Raw genomic sequence first — 15,495 nt, 5'->3', positions numbered from 1 at the left:
TCGGAATACCTGTAGAGTATCATGAGTGCTTAGAAACTTTCCAAGTGGTCATCAGGATCCAAGGAACTATTGTACATCTCCAAAGTAGGAGCCTTGAAGTGTGGAGGGAGAGGCTCCAAAATGATTTTCGGGGTGAATGAGTCCATGTGGCCGGCGGAGTTGTCGTGACTAGTTGAGGCATTGGCTTGGCTCTCCTTGACTTGGTGGAGCCGTCAAATCTTGGCTCCAACTCGGCAAGCCCCGGATCAATGGGGGTGTAGGTCCCGCTTCTCTCTTCATGGACTTGGTGGGTATTAGCTCGGATTCCTGAGTACTCTGAGGCCAAGTTGTGCACTCCTCTACGAGCACAACAATCGTTTAGAACGTCTCAGAGATCCGGGATAGGATGTGGAGTAGTGCGACGTCGGCTCTCGCCCCAGGAGTGAACTCTGGGGCGACTGAGGTGTACACCATCGTCCTTGGGAACCTCCCTTCGGCGGCGGTGGTGCTGCTCCGAAGGCTGGTGACTGTCTTCGGATCGAGCAGGCACTTCTTCCCTTCAGCTAGGAGGTCGGACATTCCTCCGAAGTGAATTGGGGGGTCGGTTATTGCCCGACTCAGATTGCTCGGCCAACAAGTTGTTGCCCTAGCCGAGGGCTAGGGGCTCGACGTGCTCGCGTCAGCCTTGATCCTTTGACACCCCAGCGGGGCGGTCGCCTTGAGAGGGACCTCCTGCTCGGGGGCAGATTTCTTCCACGCATTGAGTGAGACGGTCCAAACGATCAAGGACAACTGAAATTGCTCGTAGGTGACCAAGTTCTGGTTATTCTTGGTTCTTTGCACCATGGCTTTTGAACTTAGGAGGGCTTAGAAATTATATATATTTTTTGTTTTTTAAGGAATCATCTTAGCGACGTTCTCATAAACGACGCCAAATGTTGTGGCTCGGATTGGCCAACGGCAACGAGGTAAATTCACTCCCAAGTTCTGAAGGTTGGCCGAAGGCTTTGAGGATTCCGAAGGGAGGTAAGCTAAGGTCGAGGACTATAGGCCAAGGTGAGGTGCTCCCTTCTGAGTACGGTAGGAGCCAAAGACTATAGGTCGTTGTCTCGGTAACGAGGTTCCTGAAGATCTGAGGTTCTGCAAAACAAGAGGTGTCAGAGGCCTCGGGTGGAGACCCGAGGCGACAACTCCAATGCTCAAGTTAGTACGAGGTGTGAGGTATGAGTAGGTGCAGACGAGGCCTCGACGGTAGTCCTCAGATGCACTGGGTCCCCAAGGGTAAATGCTAGAGAAGCAAGGTAGGTGCTGGGAATAAATGAGAGAGTTGTATCAAAATTTTGGAACCTTAATCCCTTGTCAATGGAGAGTTACCTCATATTTATACTTGAGTGAGCTGGAGACAGGTGAAGATGAATGCACCAAATGAGGGTCGTACGGAGTCAGGCGACAGGTCCTTACGAGTACACCTAACTGCTCCACAATTGGCTCCGTATGAAGGCAGCAGGGCTTCCCCCCTGTTGTGGCTGGCACTGTCAGGTGTTAGTGGACTGGGTCTCCCAATTCGTAATGGGCTGCGCCTGGCTAGCCCACATCAATGCTCATATCTATACAAAAATTAATATGCTTTTTATTAATATGGCTTTGGTGTTGAATGTTTAGTTGTTTGCTAGAGGTCGAAGGTTGTTTTTGTGACTCATAGGTGGAAGTTTCATGTAAGTTATTTTCCAGTCCTGTTTCATGTTATGAGGTCATTTTTGGTTTAATTTATAAATAATGTATGGCACGGTTCTTTTATCATGAAGCCATTTACTGGGTAAGTGAATTTATTTGTATTTCTCAGGAAACACTTAGCTAGGTAAGTCTTACCAGTGTTATTTTGATCGAAGCGTTTTCAAGGTATGTTAGACAAGGACCTTTTTTAACCATGAAATGTCATCATCAGGAGCAAATTTGTCTCATAATATTTTATCAACTTTCTCACGTTTAAAGTTAATAGCCATTTAAAGTAATAGCCATTTAGGTGATGACTATCACTTACCAACTTATTGTGAGATCCACAGGAAATTGGAAAAGGAACATGAGATTATTGGTCAACGGGAACCACAATCCCATTAACCAACCCCCCTCCTCCCCAGCAATGTTTTAATCAATATACGACAACCAGATGGAGGCCTTGCAACCAGTCAGGTAGATGCCTCACCAGCAAGCTATCAACTATGACTTCGTACATACTATTACGGCCCCGTGAAACTGAGTGTATATCATGTAGTTGCTGTTTTGAAAACCTTGCAAATGCAAATCATCGTTTATCATTATCACTAGTGCAAGCGAACGGTTTGAGATTCGGAATGAGTAGGGCTTCGCATTGAAGTGATTGGCTAACAAGACCAGGAGTAAGAATTTCACGAATCAAAAATTCAAAATGCCACTAATTTGGAGTCATCATGGCAACTAAATTGAATATAGATTCATTCCGATTTCCATGACACAGGAGCTCGCTGCAAATCAAATTTTCTCTAGGCGTGTACTGTGGAATCAACAGTGATTTACATTTATCAACAACCTATGCTTTTGAACTCTGGGATTATATAACCATCAAAGGACACGAGCTATACTTTTGAACTCATGCAAACAAGACTGAAGTATCTTCTGGCGCTTGTGAAGGGATGTTTGTTCGTTCTGAAGGGTGTCAATTGCACCAGGTGCTACGAACATATCCATGAACTTCTCATCATTCACAGCAAATAAGTCTAAGCTGAGTGCCACCACGAGCCTATCTCGACTATGCCCTCACATGAAACATAAAAGAGAAGTATTAGTTATAAACTTATTTGTGATAAATACAGCATGAAAATGACAAAAACATGGTGTAGAAAATTTGTATTGTGAAGTGCAGAACATTGCTATCCATCAGTTTCAACCTAGTGCTTAAGCTAACCAGGAACTTTATATAAATTCTGGGGTATAAGTGTGCATATGCAAGTCCTAAAGTTTTCCAAAAATCTTACCAAGGAGTTAAAAATCCAGAATTCATAGTAGATGTCACACTTCGCTCAACAAGAATTTCTCGTATTTTGGCAAAATATTGTGCAGCTGCAGAACAAATATCTGAGTAAGCTGAGCCAGCTCCAGAACCAATATCACCATTGACAACAAGGCCTACACCACCACCATTTCGTGCCAGATGATTATCCTCCTTGCTTCTGCTGGGTACAAGTCGTTTTCTCCCTCCAACCTCTATGTGGTTTCCATGTCCTTTCTTCTTGTCTTTCTTTTTAACTCCTGCATGAACTACATCACATGGCTGATCAGGAGGTGTATCAGGAATAGTCATTTCAGTTTCCTGGAGAGCTTCTTTGGATAAGGTTCTTTTCCCTGGAGTTGTTTGCTGAGAGCCCCTTTCTGGAGGTATATTTTCCTGATCCCTGCCTGTTGTTTCATCTTGGAATATTGGCATGCCATCAGATGGTTCAAGATTAAAAGAAACAGCTGGAGTAGGATTGAATCTGTAGATAGAATATGGACCTGATCCATAACCACCTGAGAAGTCATTTTCATAGCAGGCCTGAGAATATGGACTAGTAACTGAATCAAGGTGGTGGCGGACAAGTTGCTTGCATTGCTTGGCAACCTCCAATATGAAGTTATTGTAGGAGTGCCTTAAGGCAGCATGAAAACCAACATACCCATCCATATCTCTACGCTTCCTACCACCTGCTCTCAGGAAGACACACCCATTACATGAGCCAGTAGTTCCAAGAAAAGAAATGTAAAACAGGGACAAATTGTTGAATGAAGGACTAAAGTCATTTCCCATTTCCCATAGCCACCATCAAAAGGCTGAACAAGATTGTTGAAATTTTGCTGAAGATTGTTAGTTCTTAATAGATGGACCTAAGGTTCTACCAAAAAAAATAGATGGACCCAAGGCTGATGGACCAAAGGTGGTAAATTTGCCTTACAAAATTGAATGTAAACCTGGAAGAGTATAGCTATTTGAAAATTTGCAATGAAGGAGATTTGGGATTTTAGCTCTAGCAATCTGACATTTAGCGTTGTGCACTGGTTGGTCCAAAATTGAATGTACAGGGTTTTAAATCTCGAATACTAGGGTTTTAGTAAGCAGAAATTGAAGACCAAATCAAATCTAATAAGAATATGAAATTGGATTGAAAGAAATAGTATATATAGTGACTAGTCTTTCACCTTTTATATATATAGAATTGGGATTTGGGCATCATGAGAGGTCTTAGGGAAGGGGAATTATTCACCGTCTCTGACCTTTTGTCCTTGCTCAATAATGTTTTTCATGATCACTCCTGCTTAGAAAGTAGAATTTAGTCTCTCTCTCTCCCACCGGGTGTTTTCCTGGGCATCTTTTTCCCATACTCTTGTGCAGCATTCTAGCCCTGGCCTGTCCTTTCCTGCAAAGGAGGTGTGGAGCAAGCCTGTTCCTCCTAAAATAAGGGGTATTTTGCTGGGAAGTAGTCCTTAATAAGATCAATACTTGTGACATGCTATAGAAGAGAAGGCCATCTCGGTATCTCTTCTTGTGGCGAAATATAGAGGGAGAGAAAAGAGAATTTTCTTTATTGATTATAAAAACATGTTGAGCATACAACTTAAATAAGAAAAGATAGGAAAGGTAGAACCCTAGAATCTCTCGCAATCAGGGATTGACTAAATCCTAAGATATGACTTTCCTAAAATTATTAAAATCTAATCCTTCCTAAATTTATTCAAATCTATTAATCAATCAAATCCTATCTTTCTTACTTTACCGACACTCCCCCTCAAGTTGGTGCAAAGATATCTATCATGCCCAACTTGCTACCTTGAAGCTCAAATGGCTGTCTCAACAAGCCCTTAGTCAAGACATCTGCAACTTGCTACGTGGTTGGCACAAACGGAGTGCAAATTATTCCTTCTTCAAGCTTCTCCTTTATAAAGTGTTTGTCAATCTCAACATGTTTAGTCATGTCATGTAGAACCGGATTATGAGCAATGCTGATAGCCGCCTTGCTATCACAATACAATTTCATAAGAAAACTCACTGGTCTCTTAAGATCCACTAGAACCCTCTTTAGCCAAAGAACCTCACACACTCCTTGAGCCATTGATCTGAATTCAGCCTCAGCACTACTTCTAGCAACTACACTTTGCTTCTTGCTTCTCCAAGTAACTAAATTGCCCCAAAGAAATGTGCAGTACCCCGAAGTTGACCTTCTATCAGTAATCGAACCTGCCCAATCCGCATCTATATACACTTCAAACCATGTCTTCTCATTTTTCTTGAAGAAGAGTCATTTTCCCGGTGTGCCTTTTAGATACTTAAGTATTCGATACACAGCTTCAAGATGTTCTTCGTACGGGGAGTGCATAAATTGACTCACCATGCTTACAGTGAAGGCAATATCAGGACGTGTATGTGACAAATAAATCAACTTCCAACCAACCTTTGGTATCTACCCGTATCTACTGGAACCCCATCTTTAACTTCTCCAAGCTTAGCATTAACTTCTATCGGAGTGTCTGAAGGTTTGCAACCACTCATTCCAAGTTCTTTCAAGAGATCTAGAATATACTTTCGTTGCGAAACCACAATGTCCTTCTTTGATCTTGCCACTTCCATTCCAAGAAAGTACCTTAGCTGGCCTAACTCTTTAATCTCGAATTCCTTGGCTAAGCTCTGTTTCAGTTTGCTCATCTCTTCAATATCATCTCCAATCAAGATTATGTCATCAACATAGACAATCAGAACCGAAACCTTGTCTTTGGTGGATCTCTTTGTGAAAAGAGTATGATCAGATTGTCCTTGACTATAGAGACTTTTTTAGCTTGCATACCTTAGTTCCAAACATCTCAGTGAAACCAGGTGGAGGCTCCATATATACTTCTTCCTCCAAATCTCCATTCAAAAAGGCATTCTTCACATCCAGTTGATTCAGTGGCCAGTCAAGATTAGCTACAATAGATAAGAGTACCCGAACTGTATTTAGCTTCGCCACTAGAGAAAAGGTCTCAGAGTAATCCAATCCACATGTTTGAGTAAAGCCTTTAGCTACTAGGCGAGCCTTGTATCTCTCCAAGGATCCATCTGAATTGTACTTCAGAGTAAACACTCATTTACAACCAACAATTGTCTTTCCATCTGGCAGATCCATTTTCTCCCAAGTAGCATTCTTTTCCAAAGCTCTCATCTCCTCAAAAATAGCTTATTTCCACTAAAGAACATTTAGAGCCTCCTAGATACTGTTAGAAATGGATACACTGGACACATGTGAAATAAAGGCACAATATGAAGGTGAAATATTTTTGTAAGATACAAAATTTGACAGAGGATGTTTTGTACAAGACCTAACACCTTTCCTAAGAGCAATGGAAAGATCAAGCTGACTAGAAGAATCAGAATTACCTGGAGGAATATTTTCAGGAATCTTTGAAGAATTATCATGAATTTCATGATCCAACCTCTTATCAGATTTTTGTTGATGTTGCTGAATAGTCTCTCCTTTACTATGCTAGATATTTCCTTGAATATACAAGGCCTTTATACTGTTTCGCACGCATCTCTGTTGTTTCAGATTTTTCAATTTGAAATGGCATTACCAAAGGTTGTTCATTGGTAGACTCAACATTTTCAATATTTAATTCATTTCTTTCCACTAATTTTGTATTTTCTGCTTCACTTTCTTTTAGTGACCGGTTGTGAGGAACATCATTGTGAACAAATTCAAACATTAAATCAGAACTATCTAAAAAACCTTCTTTACTAGTGTAGCTCTCCCCCTGAAGATGGGAGTTGTTGTAGTACGAGGTTCCTTCAAAGAAGGTGACATCCATAGACACAAACATATTTTTCAAAACTGGATCAAAGCATTTGCAACCTCTCTAATTAGTGGGATAACCTACAAAAATACATTTATGTGCTTTTGGATCAAGTTTTGAACGTTTGGAATCATGGTTATGAACAAAGGCCACACTTCCAAAAATTTTTAAGAAAATGTTTGTCACTAGCCAAGAGTTTGGAAAACAGTCAGTGAAAACCTGTATGGGTGTTTTAAAATCCAAAATTTGTGTAGGAAGTTTGTTAATCAAATAAGTGGCTATTAAAACAACTTCTCCCCAAAGATACTTAGGAAACTTATTTTAAAACTTGGAGCTCTAACAACTTCAAGGATATGTTTGTTTTTCCTTTCAGCCACCCCATTTTGTTGATGTGTATTGTTACACGAACTTTGGTGTACAATTCATTTCTCAGCAAAAAAGTTCCCTAACACATTGTTAAAAAATTCCTTTCCATTATCACTTCAAAAAATTTTAATCTGAGTCTGAAATTGTGTTTGACCATGTTGTAGAAATTTTTAAACACAGTTTCAACATCATATTTCTCTTTTAAAAGGAAAACCCAAGTGACCCTAGTATGATCATTAATAAAAGTAATGAACCAACGTTTTCTAGAAAAGTTGTCACTCTAAAAGAACCCCAAACATCACTATGAATCATGGTAAATGGTTTTGATATTTTATATGGTTGAAACAGAAAAACAGCACGATGATGTTTTGCTAATTCACAAGATTCACACTAAAAAACTGAATGATTTTTATTCATGAATAACTTGGGAAATAGATGCTTTAAATATTGAAAGCTAGGATGTCCTAATCGATAATGCCATAACAAAATTTCACTGTCACTAGAAACAGAAATAGAACTGAAACAAGTCTGTCGGTCTTGCCTTCCAAAGGTTGATCCTTTATTAAAGAGGTAGAGGCCACCATCCTGTTTAGCATCTCCAATCATCTCCTCCAAGGTTAAATCCTGAAATTCACAATGAGAAGACCAAAAATTAACTCGACAATTATGATCAAGGGTTAGTTTACTAACAGACAAGAGATTGTATGATAGGTTAGAAACATGCAGAACATCTTTAAGGTTTAGAGAAGGAGAAATATACATTGTTCCTTTCCCAACAACTGTAGCAAATGAACCATCTACAATTTTAACCTTTTGATTCCCTGCACAAGGTGTATATGAAGAAAAGAATTGCGAAGTGCCAGTCATATGATCAGTGGCACCTGAATCTAATATCCAGGAGCCATTAGATTTGGCACAAGCAATGGCTGCAGTGAAAAATTTACCCGACTGAGCTAGAGAACGGGATGGGTTAGAATTTCCTAACGATTGAGATTGAAACATTTTATATAAGTGCTCTATTTGTTCCTTTGTGAAAGGAAGAAACTCTGAGGATGTTTGTTGCCCTGGATCCGAATTGCTTACTTGAAACGCGCGGACATCTCCCCCTGACTTGTTGTCACTACCTGATTTTTTCTTCCAACCTGCCAGTTTCCCATGTAGCTTCCAGTAGGTTTCCCGAGTATGCCATGGCTTTATACAATGATCACACCAAGGCCTCTGCTTTTCTCCTCGTCTGTCTCCTTCTAAGTATGCACCTCGGGCCACAAGAGCGGACCCTTCATTCTCTATTTTTGTTTCACTAACATTCTTCAACATCACTTGCCGCCGTGCTTCTTCTCTATGCACTTCTGAAAAAACTTCTCTTATAGTCGACAAGGGCTTTCACCCTAAGATATGTCCCCGAACCTCATCGAGTTCTTTATTCAAACCAGCTAAGAAAACAAATACCCGACCTCTTTCTATTTTCTTTTTGTATCGAGCACTGTCACTCGGACTTTCCCATTCTTCTTCTTCAAATAAATCCAACTCCTGCCAAACGTCCATCATCTCATTATAATAAGTTGTTACTTCACGTTCACTTTGTTGCATCTTCCACATTCGGGTATTCAGTTCGAACTGTTGTGAATGATTGTCCAAATCCGAATAGGTTTCCCTAACAGCTTCCCACACATCGTGAGCCGTTGGCAGGAACATGAATGGTTTTCCAACCACCAGATCCATGGAGTTGATCAACCAGGCGGTAACCATCGAATTTTCAAAATGCCACTACCTGTACTTTGGATCATCAGTGGCTGGCGGTTTCACTTTGCCGTTCAAATAGCCGAGTTTCCCTTTGTCGTAGATCACCAACCGCACGGACTAAGACCACTCAAGATAATTTTTTCAATTCAATTTGTGAATGGTAATTTGAAGAGAATTCTCAGAAATAGAAATAGCCACTGACTAAAGACGTCACACTGCTGGTAGCATCCGAAGAGGCTGAACCAGAGCCAATCATGGCAGCCTTAAAATTCATGATCGAACCCTAAAGCTCTGATACCATGTGGCGAAATATAGAGGGAGAGAAAAGAGAATTTTCTTTATTGATTATAAAAACATGTTGAGCATACAACTTAAATAAGAAAAGATAGGAAAGGCAGACCCCTAGAATCTCTCGCAATCAGGGATTGACTAAATCTTTCCCTTAATCCTAGGACATGACTATCCTAAAATTATTCAAATCTAATCCTTCCTAAATTTATTCAAATCTCTTAATCAATCAAATCCTATCTTTCTTACTTTACCGACACTTCTCTTATATTTGTAACCTTTGAATTGCTAGTGGCGAGTCTGCATTCCATTTACTAATTGTTTGTGCTTATTTATCTAGTATTTGTTTACCCAATGGTGGCCCCAGTTATCTGGGGTCGTGGGAGGGATAGATTGGATATGATCCTAACCTTTGGCATTTTTTACACAAGTGGCTTCTCTCATACTCAAACCCGCTTTCTCACGCTTGCCAGCCTGTATATCTGGTATTTTGAAACACGCTTGCCAGCCTGTATATCTAAACATTTTTTCTTCTTTCTTTGGTTGCAGAACACCTCCACCAAACTTTGTGGAACTTTTTTATCCTAACTTCCTAAGACAACCTACAAGAGGAAGAATTATGTGGAGAGCTACTAGAGATGTTGTTCTTTGGATGTTTGAGAGGAAAGGAATAGCAGAAGTTCCCAAGACAAGGCAAAAACTGACAAGGGCATCATTAAAAACAATATGGTGAAAATCATGCATTGGGTGAAAACAATGAAGTTTTTCAAGGAGTATACCATGGACGATATGTGGTAGCTTCATCCACACGGAGACCTCTCTATGAGGAATGGACTCCTCCAACATATAATAGACTTAAACTAAATTTTGATAGCAGTTCCAATGGAAACCCGGGTCCATCAAGCATAAGTGGCATTTTTCGGAATCAAAGGCAGATGCATAGCGCTGTTTTTGGGACCAATTGGCCAGGGTGGTTCTTTGAGGGCAGAGATTTTTGCTTTGGGCAAGGGTTAAGGATTGCAAAATAGCTAGGCTACAAAGACTTAAGTGGAAGGTGATTCTTCGTTAGTTATTAATTGGATGATAGTAGAGAACTTGGGTGTATGGAGTCACAGATATGCTATGAGGGAGGTGAGACACCTAGAAATTGAATCGGGTATCAGATTTAGGTGGATCAGAAGATCAGAAAATGGCATGGCGGGTACACTTGCAAAACAGGGGGTGAATGGGGCAGAATTGTTCTGGGCTCCTTTATAATGATTATAGTGTTTTATGCAATCTTGAACTTTGCAATTGTACTGTTTTTATATTAATTTAATAAAGTAACCAGTTTATTTATCAAAAAAAAAGTATGTTTAAACAACATAAGAAAATCCAGGGATTAAAAGATTAAAGTCTAAACCATGATTTAGAAAAGCGTGGGATCAGGTTCATAATGAATCATAAAAACAGCCATAGGTAGGAAAAACTGGAGTTTAGAGTCTAATTAGGGTTCGGAATAAAATATTGGATCACATTCAAAAGTAAATCTAAAAGCTAATCTAATGTGATGCTGAAATTAGTTCTAATATAGACTAAGATCAGAGATAAAGAAGTGAATAGATACTGCACTATGCAAAAAAACCAAGTTTGAAACATTAGGCTGAGTGATTGATTCAGAATCTAAGCAGCTGGGTGTTCATTAGAATATGATCATGGTGGCAAGTTAGTTATCATACAAAGCACTTCTCAAAAAAAAAAAAAAACTCAAACAAGCAAACAATATTTAAATATCACACCAACCAAGCCTAGTAAATAGTGGAAATCACCACTATGAAGGGGAAAGCAGCTTCTATAATTTCATGAATTTTATTTTTCTGAATTTACTAACCCAATACAAAGCATTTTACATGCATAAATGAGAGAGATAGATGGAAATCCAATTGTTTTGCTAAACAAAACTCTTGCAAAAACAAATCTATCAAATTCCAACATCTATTGGTGAGCATTGCACAACAGATAGTCCTATTTTAAAAAATAGCAAGATTCTGTTGTAGAAAAAAGTGGTGTATGGAATTTGGTATGTTTTGGGGAAATTCTGCCTTTTCTCTGATACATGAAATTTTCACACCAAGAGAAATGTAACGCAGTTGGTTTTTGACAGGGACAAATGGAGCTATGTGTAAACATGGATTTTAAAAGATTTAAATGATGCAAAATTGCATGTGGGGTGTGTGTGTGTGTGTGCGTGGGTTTTTTCAGTTATGATCAATTTTTAGCCTCCCTTGATCTAGGGATAGAAATAAAATTGCTTAAGGTTTTGGGAGCCAAAGAAGAAATTGAATCCTTGCTGACCTGTATAGCTGACCCAAATAGTTGGGACCACAACTTTGCTGAGGACCAATAGATATAAAAGTCATGTAGAACATATATTATATTGTGTTAAATATCTCCATACTCTCTGAGGATTCACAGCTGCGATGGCGTTCAACAGCAAGTTCAAAAAGGTTCCTCAAAACAAATGCAAGTCGATCACAGGCAGTTTCCAGAAGAGAGGCAAGCCATGATCGAGCAGTTGCGCGTGCTATATCTGCAGCTGCCTCCATTACTCCTCCACCACCACCCTTTACAGCATGGGCAAGTAGTATGTTCCCAACCTGCAATTGGAAAACAAATAATTTTTCTACCCATCAGATGCTAAATCATGTCATCTAATTTCCAGTTAGAGGAAAGCTACATTTTGGATAGCTTACCTTTTCTGTTGACACTGTTGGGCACATTATGGAATACGAAGCACAACGAAATTCATGCATGACCCTCTCAAATGCAGCTCCTCCATGGAGCCTTAGGGAAGAATTGGGAGGTCTTATATCTGCAATGACACCCGGCCAGCTCACAAGACCACTCTCCAACCTTTCTTCTTCTGTAGTTTTCCCCCATTGCTCTGGGGCAGGATCTGTTGCTCCATCAATCAATGCTCCCTTCACCAACAAAGGGAGACATTGTTCTATATTACTGTGAATATTCTACTGAAATGCTCAATCAAGGATAAAACAAATGATGAAAAATAGCGTGCATCATATTACAGACCACATGACTGCTGATTGAAGCTGCACGCAACATTGTAGATCTCCGGAGAGAGGCAACATCAGAAGTAGCCTGTATATCAGAGTTTGTTCTCTCCAACTCAACAGTGACTTCACTGCAGCGTCATTGAAGTAGTGCAAGAGTAGCTGGTGCAGCTTCTTTATACCTCTTCTGAAGCTCAGACTCCAGGTACTCCTTCAGACAGCCAAAACCAATGAAGGGCCTGAACTTTTCTTCATCAAATCCTCCATTGATGTTCTCACGCATATGTTGGAGGACTTCATTGTCGACCTGAGATATTTGCCTGCGGAATTCCTCATTTGTTACCATGCCCCTGTCCTTTGGCAGGGCCACAAAGAAAGGATGAGTGTTCTCCCCAAGGTAACCGCTAGCACTTAAATACTGATCTAATTCCCTCCGATCAGTAAACTCCTGCATGTGTTAAGCTTTCTTTTATCTTACCATCAACTATGACTATATATTCTCCACTTCATATCAAACTCAAAATTTGTTTATCTTTTCCTCATAAAATAAATCACGTAGTTTACCTTGAGTCTATTATCAAACTTGGAGACAACAATGATTGTCCGCCTAAAGGTTGGATCAATTTCACGAATGGCATCTAACCAGAGTGATGAGCACCATTCCACACTACTTTGCTGAAGGAACAGGAGAAGACGATGAGGAGGACTTGCCAACGACTTCACCATTCACAGGATCTCATCGGGTGTATTCTCTGGTTCCCCCTTCTTTTCCTGCAAATAGATTTCAGCTTGTTAATCAGAGTGGAAATCACAGATGCCAAGTTATTAAGGGTCAAAAATGTTCAGAGAGAGAGAGAGAGAGAGAAAGAGAGAGAGCACCCTCCTTAAGGACAAAGCCAGGAGTATCTATAATGGTGAGATCAGGACAATGAGCATATTCTGCTTGCATGACAATTGGCTTAGAAGAAACCACAGTTTTGGTCTTCCTCAGATGTGCCTCTGTTCTGGACTTGATAAGATCTGCAACTGCAGATCCCAAAACAAGGAAACTTCCATATTCTTCTGAGTCCTTCTCCTGCATTCATTTCGTCAAGGTTTAACAGATACATATGAGGTAAATGATGAGGGAAAACATTGAACTACTGATCCAGGGAAAGAAATTCCAAAGAAAGAAAACAGAAGGAAGAGTAAATAGAGAAGAATCACACGGTCACTTTTGACCAAAGCACACAATTAAATTAAACAAGTGGCACACTGGCACCTACAGATCCATGACATCATTAGAGTTAAAATAACACTGTTAATATCCACACTAACAAACTAAAATAAAAATCTGAACAGCAAGAGAACTGACTGGATGTGACCAAATTTCAATATCCTCTAAGAAGGACCCGAGAAGGGATAAAAACAACTAAGAACCACAAGTTTAATGGAAATGAGTCAGTTTTATGACCAAGATATTAATGTTTTAGCATTAATGCCATTATGGCATAAACGAAAAAGAAAGTTGTAAAAAGTCAAATATTAACTGGATAAAGTTTGAAAATCCGGGGAAAAAACTTAAACATCTTCTTATGATAAGAAAAAATTTAAAAAAAAAAATGAAACAGAAAACTAGGATTTTCAAAATCCAAAGTTCACACTTCAACAAAAGATTGAATAAAGCAAGCATTATCACCTAAAACATTATTATCGTACAGTTAACAATTGAACGACGAAGAAAAACAGAACAAATATTTAAGTTCAAAATATCTTTAACACCTGAACGTTAACCATCCTCAAACTTCAAAGTCCACAGTTCAGGGGAAAAAACAGAATATGCATCAACTTATATCATTAATTCTGAAATGCAGGAAAAAGGAATAATCATCATCAATTACCATTGATGCAGATGAGATTGTAACATGATATCATGATGAAGTTAGCATCACGATCAACATCCGTGGAGTCATGAACAGTTCAACACTAAAATAAATAGTTATGAAACTCAACAAAAAAAAAAAGTTTAATGGAGTCTGGATCTAGATACATTCAAGTACGAGATCCGGAGAAAAGAAACAACTAAGAACCATGAGATCCTTGAAATAAGATTATTCGAGAAACTCTCCGCATTCACGACCAAAACATTACTTTAACATTCATGACAGAACATGACAGTAAAACTAACATTTCGAAGCCCCGGAACATAGAAAACAAGAAAATAATCGATAAAGAACCGGTAAGAAAAGAAAATAAGGAAGAGAGGACCTGTAATCGACAACGAGGCTCCACGGCGGAGGGATCGTGGAGCATCTGAATGATGAGAGGTCTACGAGTCCCCATCTCGACCTCGCGAACGTTGAATCTGAATCCGAGGGGAGCTTCAAGAAGGGAGCTCTTGCCATCGGACTGACCACCGAGGGCAACGATCTCCGGTATCGGGAGCTTCTCGCCGAAAGCCACGGCAACTGACTGCAGGCGATTGTAGGCCTCGAAGCGCGACTTGAACTCGAGAGTCTTGGAAGTACTGGAAGAAGCTTCGACGGCGAGGGAATCAATGGTTGTGTGCGAACCGCGAAGCGGAAGTCGGAAGAGAGAAGGAGCAGTGAGAGTGAAACAGAATACTGGAGAGTGGAGATTGTGGTGTTGTGAAGAGAAATGGGACTTAGTTAGAGCTCGTCGATTTAAATGTAATAAGCGACGTTCTCGTTTTTCGTGGTAGTAGTAGACTAGTAGTAGTGATCGTTTGAGATTGTCGACATTCCGAAAGTTTGCTTGCATTGGAATTTTTGTTCTTTCGCTTCTTCCCGCCCGTATTGTGGACACAAAGAGCGCGGAACTGACGTGTTTACTCGTGATTGGTTAGGTATCCTGTTGTAGACAGTAGTGCGAGCAGCAAACCGGGAATGGATACGCTGCGCACTTCCATTCAATCGATTCACCACAAAAAATCGATTTTTCGGTTCATGTAAGTCGGTATTTTTACCAAACGTAGCTTTACAGCTTTCGAATTCGGAATTCCTCGGCTCATGTAACGTCAAAACTCAAAAGCGGTTGCATGAAAACCCTTCCGAACGGATACAAAAGGTGCTACACACTAAATTTAGGTCATTGATTTTTTATTAAAAATCGATCGAATTGAATATATTTGCTTATATTCGAATATTGCCGATTTATGTCAAACTAGCAGAGACCCGTGCAATGCACGGGAAAATCTAAAAGATTTAATAAATTTATTTTTTATTTAATATTTATTTAT

At 39.8% G+C, this 15,495-nt stretch overlaps 1 pseudogene across 1 annotated transcript; it reads right to left on the bottom strand.

Annotated features, from left to right (window-relative positions):
* Nucleotides 1-2,429: 2,429 nt before the first annotated feature.
* Nucleotides 2,430-15,017, bottom strand: LOC148846846 (dynamin-related protein 5A-like; annotated as a pseudogene). The gene is made up of 8 exons (XR_016100703.1): nucleotides 14,505-15,017; nucleotides 13,135-13,332; nucleotides 12,822-13,022; nucleotides 12,277-12,705; nucleotides 11,940-12,167; nucleotides 11,645-11,843; nucleotides 2,991-3,696; nucleotides 2,430-2,764 (listed from the first exon to the last, which is right to left on the bottom strand). The product of XR_016100703.1 is annotated as a dynamin-related protein 5A-like (transcript).
* Between the last annotated feature and the right edge of the window lie 478 nt (nucleotides 15,018-15,495).

This window comes from Nelumbo lutea, chromosome 6 (assembly GCF_056320005.1).
Source record: "Nelumbo lutea isolate HS-2025 chromosome 6, American lotus-T2T, whole genome shotgun sequence".
In the NCBI taxonomy this organism is placed as follows: domain Eukaryota; kingdom Viridiplantae; phylum Streptophyta; class Magnoliopsida; order Proteales; family Nelumbonaceae; genus Nelumbo; species Nelumbo lutea.
Note: the sequence above shows the minus strand (reverse complement) of the source record. Positions and strands in the feature narration are given on the sequence as shown.